The sequence below is a fragment of the Phyllobates terribilis genome, unplaced genomic scaffold (genome assembly GCF_046119375.1).
Source record: "Phyllobates terribilis strain yellow unplaced genomic scaffold, ASM4611937v1 Scaffold_11__3_contigs__length_659146591, whole genome shotgun sequence".
NCBI classification, from domain to species: Eukaryota; Metazoa; Chordata; class Amphibia; order Anura; family Dendrobatidae; genus Phyllobates; species Phyllobates terribilis.
Window position 1 is genome coordinate 224349071 of NW_027362771.1, and position 16051 is coordinate 224365121.

The following is a 16051-nucleotide window of genomic DNA, read 5'->3' on the forward strand; positions in this document are numbered from 1 at the left end:
CCTTGTTTATAGGAAAAAAAACATCTATAGGTTCCTTTAATGAAGTGTAAAAAGCTAGGGGATATATGAAAATAGGATTTTTCGAGGGAATATAAAAAGATGATATACTGTTAATGAAAAGTTATAGCCTTGAAAAAATCAATCTGTTCCAGAAATGATGATTTAATATTTGTATAGTTTTTAACCAGTTAAAACTATGACATTTTTCCCTGTTCCATGATTAAGCACATCTTAGTTTTGTTTTGTTTTTTGGTATGTTTAGTTTTTTTGCAAATGTGATTTTTAAGACCTCTTTTTTTCTCAGTTATTTTAATATTTTGTCTATTTTTTTTAGGGCCTAATTTTTATTTCATTTTTATATTTGTATTTGAATTTTGCCAATATCAGGGGAAAATGTAAAGCTGACAAAAAGAGGATATTTCTGTTTTTCTCATTTTAAGACCACAAAGGACCACTAAAATTAATTTTAGATAGTTCTGCATTTCAAATTAAATTACACAAACATGGACAACATTGTTGGTACACTTTTGTTATTTTGTTAATGTAAGAACAAACCACAATGGTCCCTGAAATAAATTGAAACTGAAAAAAATAATGTTCTGTTTCAATTTATTGAATATCAACTAATGAAAATTAGACATTGCTTTTGAATTGTGGTTCTTAAGACAAATGTAAAGAAACAAACTAATGAAAATGGCATTGGCAAAAATGATGGTACTCTTAATGTAATATTTTGTTGCAAAACCTTTTGAGACAATTACTGCAAACAAATAATTTATGCAACTCTCAATTACACTTCTGCACATGTCCACAGCTATATTGGCCTAGTCCTCTTGAGCAAACTGCTGCAGCTGTCTCACGTTTGAAGGGTGCATTCTCCAGACTGCATGTTTCAGCTCCTTCCACAGATGTTCAAAAGTATTAAGATCAGGGCTCATAGAAGGCCACTTCAGAATAGTCCAGTACTTTGCTGTTAACAATTAGATGTTTTAAGCTATTTTAGGTTATTATTATATTGTAAAATTCATGATCTGCGACTCAAACCAAGCTTTCTGACAATGGGCAGCACATTTCACTCCAGAATGCCTTGATAGTCTTGAGCTTTCATGGTACCTTACACAGATTCAAAACACTCTGTGCTAGATGCAGCATAACAGCCTCAAAACATAACCGCGCCTCTTTTCTTTATATGCTTTATTTTTGCTTCTGTAAATATAAAGCTGATGTGAGTTGCCAAAAAACTCCAGTTTTGTTTCATCTGTCCAAAGGACACTCAGCCAGAAGCTTTGTGGCTTGTAAAAGTGCATTTTTGACAAATTCCAGTCATAATTTTTTATGATTTGCTTTCAACAGTGGTCATCCATGAAGTCCACTTTGGCCAAGCCAGCGACGGATGATGCGATTTGACACTGATGTACTTTGACATTGGAGTTCACCTCCATTTTCTTTGAAAGTTGTTCTGGGCTCTTTGATACCATGCATATTATCTATTTATTCAAGTTGTCATCAATTTTTCTCTCACATCCACGTACAGGAAGGTTGGCTACAGTCTCAGAGACCATAAAGGTATGGTCCACCACATAAAATGTATTTTTTACCGATCTATCTTTACAACCTAACCCCGTTTGTAATTTGCTTTATTACACAACTCTCTACACTTTTCCCTATCTAGCTAATCCCTAAATGTGTTTTTTTTACTGTACCTCCTGTGACGTTTTGTTAGAGAGGAATCTGGGGCTGTACTAACTCTCTCCAGCATCCATCGCCCCTCCTGGAACAAGATGCTATCAGGGGACAGTGCTGCAGTTACTTAATAGTTTCTTTCTTTACTGCCCCCCTCTAAAGATGTCCTGGATCCTGGGTGATGGACGCTGTGGGAGACGTGAATGCAGTGCTGTCACTCTGCTTCTATCTCTACCACCGCCGTAGCTTCTAAGTGAAAGAAAACATTGTCAGGGGCAGTGATAAAACCAGTGAGTGACACCAGTGCTCACCCCCCACACACACAGATTTTAGCACCACCCTCAAATAAATCGTCATCAGGGGTCCTTGCTGGTGTCACTCAGTGGTTCTATCACCATCCCTTGCTGAAAAATTATTGGAGGGCAGTGCTAGGAGCAGTGAGTGACAACAGCATCACCTCCTGATGATGAATTGCACAGCACGCTGACACAATTCGTCAGTCTGCAGTCACAAAGGGATTGCTCAGGTTTGGGACAAGTTTACATGTCCTCTAAGTCATTTTTAAAGGACACTTCCATCAACATTGTTTCAACCTATGTTAATAAGCAAAATATGACTGTAATAACTAAATGTAAACATTTGATACTTCTATTTTGTTGTATAGCTTTTTAAAAGTCACTCTATGTAAGCTATTTACTATCCAATGTCTTTAACTTTCCCTCTATGTGTACTATTTTCACAGTAGAGAAAAAATCACTAAATGTTTGACCATGTAAGAGCTAGGGGTGGTGACTAGGGATGAGTGAAACTGAATTGTAAAGATCGAGGTTTATACCAGACTAGGTGTCCAGTGCCGAACTCTGAACAAGGACTTTTTCCCGGAAGTCCGTTTTACTGTTCGACTTCGGTGCCAAATAAAATTAGTTGAAAGGCTGCAGCACAGCCAATTAGCAAGCTTTTAAGCTATGGGCACTTCTGGAGCCTTCACAGCCATGCCAAGTATTGGCTGGTGCAACATGTGACCCGGCCTGTATAAATGTCGGGTCACGGGTTGTTTTGCCATTTTACTCTGAGCCTGGTATATGTAAAATGCCATAACAGCCTGGTGCAGCATGCTCTAACAGCCTGGTGCAGCGTGCCCTAACAGTGTGGTGTAGCGTTCCCTAACAGCCTGGTACACAGTGCCATAGCAGCCTGGTGACAGTGACAGGGACAGTGGACCACCGCAGCACATCTCTGATGAAGACGAAACGAAGGTGCCAACTGCTGTATCTTTCTGTAGTGTGCAGACTGGCAAGGAGAGCAGGGGTGAGGACTAGCTGGAAGATTATGTGGGGGATGATATTAGCTTAGACCCCACATGGATTGAAGTCCATCTGTGTGACGTATGCAGTTCAGATTAAGAGGAGGTGGCTATGCTGCCCCAGCTGCACAGCAAAAGAGTGAGCAGGATGCAAAAGCACAGAGGCTGGCTCCTAGCCAGTAAGTCATCTGCCACTACCCATGGTCCAAACGAACTGAGCACATTAAAGCCAGCACAAGGGAGCTCCCTGGGATGGTATTTCTTCAGGCAATGTGCTGACGACAAGATACAGGTGGTTTGCACGCTCTGCCGTCAGAGCCTGAAGTAAGGTATAAATGTTCTGAACCGGAGCACCACCTGCATGACGACGCATCTGCATTCAAAGCACGAGCTGCAGTGGAGTACACACCTGAAAAACCAGGGAGGATCTGAGGCTCCTCCTGTTCCCTCTTCTGCTGCGGTCTCGGCCTCTTCCTCCTGCTATCAATCAACTGGACCACCTGGCTCCCTGCAAAGAGAGGATGTGACAGCACCACTACCACAAGCAATGTCACTAAGCATCTCCACACCGTCCCAGGGAAGTGTTCAGCTGCCCATCCCCAATAGACTGAAGAGAAAGTGAAATTACTCCTTCCAACTCTCGATTCCTGGTCCTGAATGACTGCATTTCAAAATTCCTGGCCTATGAAATGCTGCCATTCAGGTTGGTGTAGGCAGACAGTTTTAAAAAAATTGATGTCGATGGCTGTCTGACAGTATGTTGTTCCCAGCCGCCACTGCTTTTCCAGGTGGGCCATCCCTGCCTTGCACATACATGTTGCGGACAAAATCAGTTGTGCACTGTGCAATGCCATCAGTGGCAAGGTCCAAATAACCACCGATACGTGGACCAGTAAGCACGGCCAGGGACGTTATATCTCCCTAACTGTCCACTGGGTAAATGTAGTGACAGATGGGCCTGAGGCAGAAGGCATTCTGGCGCATGTCTTACCAACACTAAGGATTGCTGGACATTTCTCTGTCCATTTTGCCTCCTCCTCCTACACTGCTTCCTTCACCTTCTCCTCTTGGTCACCGTAACACCTGCATCACCAACGTTAGCACAGCCAAGGGGAAACCACAGTAGACTGTTATGAAATTCATCTACTTGAATGAAAGATCCCACACCACCCAGGAGCTGTAGATCAAACAACAGACTGGTGAGTGGTTAATGCCGCTGAACCTCAAGTTCGGCCTGGTGGTGTGCGATAACGGTCGAAATCTCGTAGCAACTCTGGGTCTAGCCAGTTTAACACACTTCCCTTGCCTGGTGCATGTGCTAAATTTCGTGGTGCAGAGGTCCCTTAAAAATTACCTCAATATGTCAGAGCTGCTGCTGAAAGTGCAGGCTGTCTGTGCACGCTTTCGAAGTTGTCACCCTGCAGCTGCTCGCTTGTCTGAGCTGCAGCTTCACTTCTGCCTTCCCACTCACCGCCTCATATGCGACATAGGCTTATCAAAAAAAGTACCCGCTAAAATGTAACCATTATTTCAATTCTTAATCCCTTTACCTCCTTGGGTTTTTCCATTTTTGCGTTTTCATTTTTTGCTCCCCTTCTTAAAAGAGAAATAACTCTTTTAGTTTTCTGTCAATATGGTAATGTTAGGGATTATTTTTTGCAGGACGCATTGTACTTTTAAACGACACCATTGATTTTACCATATAGTGGACTATAAAATGGGAAAAAAATTCCAAGTGCGGTGAAATTTCAAAAAGATACAATTGCAAAATAGTTTTTTTTTTCTTTACAATGTTCACTAAATGCTAAAGCTGACCTGTCATTATGATTCTCCAGGTCATTACGAGTTCATAGATACCAAACATGTATAGGTTCCTTTTCATTTAGGTAGTGAAAAAGATCCAAAGTTTGTTAAAAAAAAAAAAAGACACCACTTTCCATTTTTCATGATATGGGGGCTTATTTTTTGCACACCGAGCTGATGTTTTTATTATTACCATTTTGAGACAGCTACAATGTTTTGATCGTCCGTTTTTGCGTTTTATTGCAATGTTGTGGCGAGCAAAAATGCTTAATTCTGGAGTTTAGATTTTTTTTTTAATTGCGGCATTTAAAGATCGGATTAATTATTTTTATATATTGATAGATCTCGTGTTTCTGAATGCAGTGATACCAAACATGTGCATTTTTTAATTTACATTTTTTTATTTTTAATGGGGCAAAAGGGGGGTGATTTGAACTTATATATTTCTTTTATTTTTTAAAAATTTTTAAACTTTTTTTTTTTACTTTTTATTTGCTTCAATAGTTTGGGAGACTAGAAGCTGTGATGATCCGATTGCTTGTGCAAGACATAGCACTGCTATGAGAGTCGGCCACGGGGCATTGCTCATAGCAGTTCGGCAATAACAATCCGTAGTATTGGTGTCTCGGCCTCCTGCCGGGCAGAGACGCCGTTCCCCTCAACGCCACGGCCATGGTACGGCGTCTTCTTGTTCCCGACCTGCAGCTACTGTGGCGCGCACTGCGCGCAGCTTCCCGGTCACTGTGCTTAGGGCGCGCGCGTGCTCCCTCCCTCTTAAAGGGGCCGCACGTGTCATCCTAAAAAGTCCCTGGCCAATGGCCAGAGGACTTCCCCTATTTAAAGCACCTCCTCCAATATGGAGGTGCCTGTGCAATGTGCTATCACTTGCTTCAGCCCTCAGGTCCCACTGCCTGTCAGTACTGCGCGCCCATCTGCCTGTCAGTTGTGCCCGCCTGTCTGTCAATCCGACCAACTGTCTGCTTGTCAGTCCTGCTTGCCAGTCTGCCTGCCAGTTACCTGCCATGCTCACCAGTCTGCTTACCTGGAAGCACCTGCCAGTTACCTGTTGTGCCCGCCTGCCTGCTTACCTGGAGCACCTGCCTGTTACCTGTAGTGCCCGCTAGGTTGTCTACCCGGACCACCCGTCAGCCTTACAGCCATGCTCATCCGCTGTACCGGTCAGTTCCTGCCATCTGACCCGTGGGAGTCACCTGCTCTCACACAAGGTCAGTCCCAGAGTGGCACCTGGTCCCCCTGCTCAGTCCCTCACTGGTTCACGGAGTCGATTGAGCAGCCGTGCGACCTTGGTCAGGCCGAGTAGGTACTTAGGCAAGCCCCCTCTGGTCCCTCCTAGCACCAAAGCACAGAGGTTCCACCACCCGGACCCGTAACACAACCACAGGAGTCTCCTGCTGACCCCGGGCTGTCATGCCAACTCATTGGCATGAAATCAGCTGTCATGCATTGGAGCCAACATCAAACACGATAGGCTTCTTATTTACAGCAGCACAGCCCGTTTGACAGGATATCGTTTTCTTCAACTATTATGAAATTGCTGATACTCAGAAAGTTAGATTTTTGCTCAGTGATTATACATTCTGAGACTGCTACTGATGGTGGGGAAGCTGGGTTATAGCTCAGTGATGATATGTTCTGACACTGTTGCTGACTCCAAGACTCTTAAAAAGCTAGGTGATGGCTTCTGTGAGCACTCTCATATCACTCTGAAGTCTGGGTTAGATGACTATCGTTGGCTATCATTTTGCATATGCAAACCCATATGGTAACTTTATTGAGATTGCACATGCATTAGTTGTCACACAGGTTTCCCAGAAACTAACATTGCACTACTTAATGTATAGATTCGTCTTGTTTTGACTCCCTTAGACTTTGATTTGGTGAGTCTATACTTATTTCATTCATAGCTTCTCATTTTGTTTCTCCACCATGTTTATCTGCGCCTAACATCTACTAATATAATAAGAATAATTTACTGATATTTCCTTGCTTCCCTTTCCTAACTTTTAATCCTTTTGTGATCACTGGTAGAAAAGAACAATATTTTGTATCTAATTTTTTAATTAATAGCCTAGCCAAATTTGAAAAAAAAAACAGCTAAAACTTCTCAACAGCATATTTATAAATATTATCTTTCTAAAATGATAACACTGGCAGAAGTTCTCTGTTTTAAAATAAATGTGATGTATTTTCCTTGCCTTTTATATTACAGTCTATGGAATAAAATACATAACAATTTGTAGAAAATCTGATCAAGAGAAACCTGTTTTTTGAGCCACAAATTGAAATGTATGCTAGCCATGCCGTTGACATAGATTGATGCTAAAATTTACACAAATTTCTGGTATAACTGATAGAAAGTCTATCGAATTCACCCTCTCTGCCCGATCCTGCACACGTGTCAAAGGTGGAGTAAAAACCTCAAAAAGTCACAATTTTTTTACAAAAACTTGTGTGACTTTTTAATGCCACAATTGTGGTACATGGACCTTCCTGGACTTTCCACCTTAGCTTACGGACATTGGCAAATGTTTATAAATAATTGCATTTTTGGCAATATAGAAAATATGTTATTTTCTTTCTACAGCTTCTGTATTTTGAGCTTTTAGCTATAATAAATTATCATAAAATAATTTTTACAGCTTGGCTAAGCCTTTATTTATTGTCTGATTCCTTTTTTTTGGAGTGAGATGACAAATATAGCAATTTTGGTTCAATCTTAGATGTCACTTTTTTATCTGCGCAATATGCTCCATAATGACATTTTAAGCCAAATAATAATTGTAGGCTATTGCTTTTTAGATGACAAACAAGAACAATGTGTAAATCAAATTATTGGAATACAATACATTTTAAAGTACCGTACCTCTAGGTTAATTATAGTTATACCCAGATTTCAATGAAAGGTTAATAGTCTTACACAAAAATAAAGTATTAACATCTTAATGTGTGCTGTAGGGACTTTTTTGTACAGATTTGGAACTTGTGACAAACATTAGACAGTATTTTTCTGACAGATTGTCACCAACAATATATAATACAATGTAAATAGTTGTGCCTATGATTAAACTTTGCAACTTGTTATATTCTAAATTTGAAAAAGTGAAATAATCAGTTCTATCATAATGCAATCTAAATTCCATATATAGGTCAACCATGAAAACATATATAATAGCTTTTGCAAAACATTTGTTTTTCAGCTCATACTGAAATTTTCTTCAAAAATGGCATATACCGTACTTGAAGTCAATTATCTTTATTTGTTAGCATTTTGGTTCAAATTGCGAAGCTGTCCAATAAATAAGACATATTATTATTATCAGAAGAATCTTTTGTTGTAATGACGTGCTAAATATCTATCTATATCATTCCAAAATATTCTCTTTCAAGAATAATTCATGAAAAGTGGGAGAAAAAATGTAGAAACAACAGCTCTTAAAAGCTTTCACCTATAAACATCTTGCAGCTATTTCAAATTATTGATGCCCCATTATCTCAAGTTATATTTTTAGTACCATATAATTCATATGTTCAGTGTTTTATAAGACCATGCTAATCTGTGATAAATTTAAATAATTGGACATTTTTCCATCAAGCATAAGCAGTATTTTCTGCTATTATTTGAAAAAAATCCCTGTTTTGTCAACATAATTGTTATCACTAGACATATATGTGTGCTTTATTTTCAGAACCTATTTATTTTATGTCGAACTGAATGCATAAAAAATCTGAAGCTATTTTTAATGCAATATTAAACCTATTAAATATTGCCCTTGTAAGTATAAAAATAATAGAAATGAAAAGTTATGATCACTTTCCATTCATTTTTTTCAGCCTATTATTTCTGTGATTTATCTTCAAATTATATTCCATAAACTACATAGAAAGGATGCAATTATCAAGAAATCACAGTGAGGAAGCTGATAGTTATTCAGTAATATAAGTCATTAGACTAAGAACATGAAACCTAATATAGACACTACCAAAATAACATTATCCTCTCATCACTTTAATGGTTTATCTGAACTAAACTGAGCATTTTTTAAAGAGCATTCCATTCCTAAAATATGGAATAATTCTCTATGGTAATTCTAATCTCTTATTATTATCTGCAGTAATTTTTGGAAAAACTGTAATGATTGAGCATCTACAAAGAATTCCAAAATTGTCCATTTTGTTTTTGCAAGTACCTACCTCACTAACCTCAAAGAATCAAATCTATAGCTAAATAAAACACACAAATGCCTAAAATATTAGTAAACACGATACCAAATGTATGTGTATATATACAGTATGAAAATCAAAAGAAATAGCAAAGTCACAGTAAAATCACTTGAAATAATAAACCTACAAAAGTGTCAAAGGCATGCTGTAACTAACAATTAAAGGAGCTATCCGGGACTTTAAAAAAAAAAAGGCATATAGTAGCTAACAAAGTCAACTACCTGTTTGTTGTACCCGGCGCTGGTCATTGACTGCTCCTGCCAGAGATTCAACTGCTCTCTGTCTGTTATGATCTGCTACAAGAACTAAGGAAAGATAGGAAAACTGTCCCTACAATAGGACTAAGCTGATTCCCTACGATGCAGCGGGCAACCTGCTCCTTGTGAACAGACCCGCCTTCGTCCTCAGCTAGTCTGAACGCAGACCTATAGATATAAGGGAGGGGTCCCTAAAAGTACTAAGGACTGAGACAAAATTGGACACCTCCTAGCAGAAGTTGAAGCGGAGAAAAAAGACAAAAATACTTAGAGGTCCAAGGACCAAGCAAACTATAGAGATAGGTACAAAGCACCTGGCTTGATTAAGAGTCCAAGTAAACACTGAAGTCCAGCAAAGCCAGAAGGCAGAGCTGGAATAAATAGGCAGCAGGTCACGTGACCACAAAATAGAAAAAAACTAACAGGAGGGTTCTAACACTGTCAATAGAGCTGCAGTTTCTCTTCCTGTTGTCAGGGCGGGACTATTGGTGTAATGCTGACAGCTGGCTCTCTACAGCCTAATTGGGGGAAGCCAGCTGTCAATCAGCATGATACCAGTAGTCACGCCCTTTCAACAAGAAGAAAAATTGCTGCTCTGTTGAGAGGGAGCAGCTGAATCTCTGGCAGGAGCGGTTAATGACCGGCACCGGGTACAGCAGATAGGTAGTTGCCTGTGTTAGCAACTACATGCCTTTTTTAATGTCAGGGAAATCCTCTTTAACCCCTTAAGCCCCGGAGCATTTTTCGTTTTTGCATTTTCGTTTTTGCTCCCCTTGTTCCCAGAGCCATAGCGTTTTTATTTTTTGGTCAATATGGCCATGTGAGGGCTTATTTTTTGCGGAATAAGTTGTACTTTTCAACGCCATTACTAGTTTTATCATATCCTGTATGGGAAAACGGGAAAAAAATTCCAAGTGCGGTAAAATTGCAAAAAAAGTGCAATACCACAGTTGTTTTTTATTTATTTTTTTTACCATGTTCACTGAATGCTAAAAGTGACCTGCACTTCTTATTCTACAGGTCATTACAAGTTCATAGACACCAAACATGTATAGGTTCTTTTATATTTAAGTGGTGAAAAAAAATTCCAAAATTTGGTAAAAAAAAAAAAAAAATAGCACCATTTTCTAAGACCCGTAGTATCTCCATTTTTCGTGATCTGGGGCTGGTTGATGGCTTATTTTTTGCGTGCCAGGCTGACGTTTTTATTGATAACATTTGGGGTAGATCCGATGTTTTGATCGCCCGTTATTGCATTTTATTGCAATTTTGCGGCGACCAAAAAACTTAATTCTGGCGTTTAGAATTTTTTTCTCGCTACGCCGTTTACCGATCGGAATAATTCTTTTTTTAGATTGATAGATCGGGCGATTCTGAACGCGGCGATACCAAATATGTGTATGGGGGGGTTTTTTTTATATATATTTTATTTTGAAAGGGGGGTGATTTAAACTTTTATATTTTTTTATTTTTTTTTATATTTTTAAAAACTTTTTTTTTTTACTTTTTGCATGCTTCTATAGTCTCCATAGGAGACTAGAAGCAGCAACTATCCGATCGCCTCTGCTACATACAGGGGACGAGCAGAGTCAGCATGGGTTTGTAACTAACAAGTCATGTCAGACTAACTTAATTTCCTTCTATGACAGAATCACTGACTGGGTGGATCAGGGAAATGCTGTAGATATAGTATATCTTGACTTCAGCAAAGCATTTGACAAAGTACCTCACACCATCCTTATTGAAAAAATGACCAAGTATGCAATGGACCAGGCAACTGTTAGGTGGATTCATAACTGGCTTAGTGATCGGACTCAAAGGGTGGTTGTAAATGGCTTCACATCCAGCTGGATGAATGTCTCAAGTGGGGTACCACAGGGCTCCGTCCTGGGACCTGTATTGTTCAACATCTTTATCAATGATTTAGATGAAGGAATTGAGGGTAAACTGATTAAATTTGCTGATGACACAAAGCTAGGAGGGATAGCTAATACTAGAGAAGAGAGAGAGAGGATTCAAAAAGACCTAAATAAACTGGAGCAGTGGGCAGCAACCAACAGAATGATTTTTAACAGGGAAAAATGCAAAGTACTAGATCTGGGCAATAAAAAAGCATATACAAAATGGGAGGAATAGAGCTAAGCAACAGTACATGTGAAAAAGACTTAGGTATACTAATAGATCATAGACTGAACATGAGTCAACAGTGTGATGCAGCAGCAAAAAAGGCAAATACAATTCTGGGATGTATTAACAGAAGCATACAGTCTAGATCACGTGAAGTCATTATCGGTCTTTACTCCTCTTTGGTCAGATCTCATCTGGAATACTGTGTACAGTTTTGGGCACCACATTTTAAAAAAGACATAGACAAACTGGAGCAAGTTCAGAGAAGAGCGACCAGAATGGTGACTGGTCTGCAAACCCTGGAACGGTTGCAGGATTTGGGAATGTTTAGCTTGCAAAAAAGAAGACTGAGAGGAGACTTAATAGCTGTCTACAAATATGTCAAGGGCTTTCACATTGTAGAAGGATCATCTTTATTCTCATTTGCACAAGGAAAGACTAGAAGCAATGGGATGAAACTAAATGGGAGGAGACACAGATTAGATATTAGAAAAAACTTTTTGACAGTTAGGGTGATTAATGAGTGGAACAGGCTGCCACGAGAGGTGATGAGTTCCCCTTCAATGGACGTCTTCAAACAGAGGCTGGACAGACATCTGTCTGAGATGATTTAGTGAATCCTGCTTTGAGCAGGGGGTTGGACCAGATGACCCAGGAGGTCCCCTCCAACTCTACCATTCTATGATTCTATGATTCTATGCAGCAGAAATGGTCCTGTGCTATGAGCGCCGACCACTAGGTGGCGCTCATAGCGACAAGATCATGACAACCACAGGCGTCTGCTGCAGACCCTGGGTTGTCATGCACGCCCATCGGCGACCCGCAATCACGTGGGCGGGGCTTATGATGCGCTACCCGGAAGCGCGCGTTAAATGCTGCTGTCGGAGATTGACAGCAGCATTTAACTGGTTAACAGCCGCGGGTGTATCGTGATTCCACCCGCGGCTGTTGCGGGCACATGTCAGCTGTAAGAATCAGCTGACATGTGCTCCGTTCAGTGAGGGCTCAGCGCAGCAGCCCTCACTGAACGGGGGGTACGCAAATATGCGTACTAATACGTCCCCGGTAAGTAAGGGGTTAAATAGATTTTTCAGAAGCAATTAATAAATAGCGGAGCCTGATTTAAAGAATACCTATCTTTAAAAGTCACCCCTCTTTTTTATTTTAATATGTTACAAATAAAACTATAAACATGATTAATTAAAAAATTATTCGTTTTAGATACTATCCGAAGGGCTCATGCAAATTGTCAACAAGCAGCCATAATGGAAGTTTCCAGCATGCCTAATAGCACTGCATGACACCACAGCACAGAGGTGAGCTATCTGCCCTTAACAGCATGGTCTTGCAGACAGATCACGTTCAGTGCAGTGGCATGATAACGTGCACTGTGTGACAAAGTCACTGGCAAAGTACTGGAGGGCAGATATGTAGCAGTGAGATTGTTAGCTCCAGTAATATAAACATAGGAAAATGATATCACACACGCAGTGCTGAGAGGGGTTAATCAGCCATATTAGTGCTATGGTGATTAAACAGCTTCAGAGTGGGAGGAGTCCAGAGGATAAATTCCCAGCCATCTACAGCACTTGGTGTGGGTTGGGCCTGGACGTGAAAGCTCTGGAGCTGTATTTTCATGTGAAGGAAAGATGAACCTTGTATTGCTTGTTCCTGAAGTGGGTGATTTCCCATAGCAACAAAGGACAGTGCCATACATTTGTTTTTCCTGTTAGGCCGGGAAGGCCGTGTTTGTTTTGCTAACATTGCACTGGCGTATGCAGTACTCCTAATAAACCAGTTGGAGATTTAAAGAGACAGTGTTCCTGTGTCTACCTCTATGTGCAGCCAAATGAGCCAATCTACCACAGCTGCTATTGGGGCCATACTTTTACTTTATAAGAAGAGTTTTCATTGCCAAACTGTTCGGACTTTCACTATGCTTTGTGATTCAATCAGCGTGAGAACAACAGAGAACAGTTTGATAATGATGGACATTAAAGTGCTCCAGGGCAGCAATAACTCTTATAATAAATTACAACTATGGCACATATCAGTGAACTGGTCTCGCTGCAACAATTTGTGATATCTCACTGTTTAGAGTTGAGAGAATGTGGCATGTAGGCACTGATATTAGGACATAGTTTTACTACATTAGAAGAGTTTTCATTAACTCTCTGCAGCAGTTCATTGTCCACCACTATCATAGTGCTCTCTGCTCTATTCAGTGTAAGAGCACTATGATGAGATCACAGAGCAATGTCATGGATAGTGGAATCGCTGTAGAGCCGCAGTGAAAACTCTTTAGACAAAGTTTTTAAGTCTTTAAAGATTTTTTAGTCTTTTTTTAGTTTTTAAAGTCTAAACATTTTTTAAAAATATAAAAAAAACACTAATTTAAATCATACCCCTCACTCCCACTAACTTCTCTCTTGTTAAAAATAAAGAAATACAAAAAAAAATAGTATTATTGCATCTATAAAACTCTGGCCTATCAGAATTGTCAAAACATAAATCTAATTAACTTGTAAGGTAAAGAGAAAAAAAGTGAAATGCCAAAATTGCGTTTTTGTCAACTCAGCTCCCTAAAAAAGTACAATAAAATTAATAAAACCTTATATGTGACCAAAATTGGTAGGAATAAAAACTCAGCTCACCATGCAAAAAATAAGACCTCACGCAGCTTCATGGAAGAAAAAGAAAATATTATGGGTCTCAAAAAAGGGCAACACAAACCAAAATCATGTCTACAGGTCATTTTTATCATACTCTGAATACCGTAAAAGCAAAGCCCCCAAAAATGACATCATTGCATTTATTCAGTGAAGGCTTATATTGCACTGTGTGGAGGGGTGTCATTTCAATTTTCGTCTCAAGCAACAGGAAATTTAGAATAGACCCTAATGTCATTTAAGTACCAAAATGAAAGTCACACCACAGTAGTGAAAATCTTGTTACTCATCTCTAATAACAGGTTCTAGTCTTCACAGACTGCTTAGCTCTCCTGTTCCAATATGTCTGCTGATGGAGGAGTATGTAACCAGACCTGCCCATCAGCCTCCTCCAATTGAGAAGCATCTTTACAAAGAGAGTCTATCAGTCTTAATGGATTGGTCTGGTCACATGCTCCTTCATCATCACTGGCCATTTTGGTTAGTTCAACAAACAGTGGCGACCAAAAGTTTTACATTTTTTTAAAAAGTGCTACTACTTCTGTCTGGTTGTTGTGATGCCATTTTCCTGGTGATGAATTGAAAGTGCATGAAGGTGTCATTATGCAAAACCTTAATTTTAACCAAAATGCTTTTGAATATAGGTATGGTCATTTAATTAAAGAAAACTGACCGCCCAAAATTTTGCATATGCTATTTATTGATCACAACAAAGAGAGTAATTCATTGTTTACAATGCCATAACTTATTTTTTGTAGCATAACCTCTGGCTTTAATTACTGCACCACACCAGCAGGGCATTGAAGCCACTAGGGTATTCAGGATATCTTGAGGGAGCTTGCTCCATTCCATTTGCAAATCTGCAAACAATTCATCTTTATTGCTATGGGTACGGTCCCCAACTAGTCACCATAACTCATCCCAAAGGTTCTCTATAGGTGTGGAGACACGTGGGTCTCCCGTGGGCATAATACTACTCAGACAACACAGGGTGAGGATAAAACAGTGTGGCAATACTTTATTGATCCACCAAACAGACAATACACATATAGAACAGTCTCACCCTTTTGCTGGCCCACCAGGAATAGAGCAGCTGCAACTTCGTGGATTCCAGGGCCAACTACCACAACCAGTGGCCCCCCCGCTTTAGGCGAACCCCACAGAGAGGAAGTAGTGACAAGCTTAGGAAGCTGACAGTCCATTGAGGTACGTGGCCAGGAGACCCGGGAGTCCCAACCTGGCTTCTCCAAACATATTCATTGAACAAGGTGTTCGGTGGGTCCCAACCAGGCTTTCCCCAAGTGTATCCATGGATTCCAGGTGACGGTGGGTCTCAACCTGGCTTACCCAAACATCTCTATGGGTTCCAGGTGACCTCATTGTCCCAACCTAGTTTCGCCAAATGTATCCATGGGTCCTGTGATAGTCAATGGAGCAGATCTGTATCCTTCTAGCCAGGGATATGTTCCCTTAGGTTGGCAACTAGTGTTGAACCACCCCCGTAGTGTTCGGGTTCGGTTCGGTTCGTCGAACACCGGGATGTTCGTGGAACTGTTCGTCGAACACCTTAGAACACCGTCGAACACCGTCGAACACCGTTAAAAACAATGGCAGGCAAACAAATACACATAGAAACACATAGAAAACACCTTCAAAAGGTGTCCAAAAGCTGACAAAATGCTCAGAAGGCACTCTCTTTAAAAAAGCCTGCTGGCAATTCAGCAGCGGCATACACCGGTACCCGACAATTTAGACAAGAAGGAATAGAGCATCACACATAGATTAGATAGATAGAAACATGTCAGTCACATATGAAAGAAGTACAGTGACAGTGTTGGTTACTGTACTTGTCATTTAGTGTTAAAGGATTTATTAAAAAAAATATTAGTGTTTTCATGCACCGTCTCTTTAAAAAAGCCGGCCGGCAATTCAGCAGCAGTACCCGACAATTTATAACAGAAAGAATA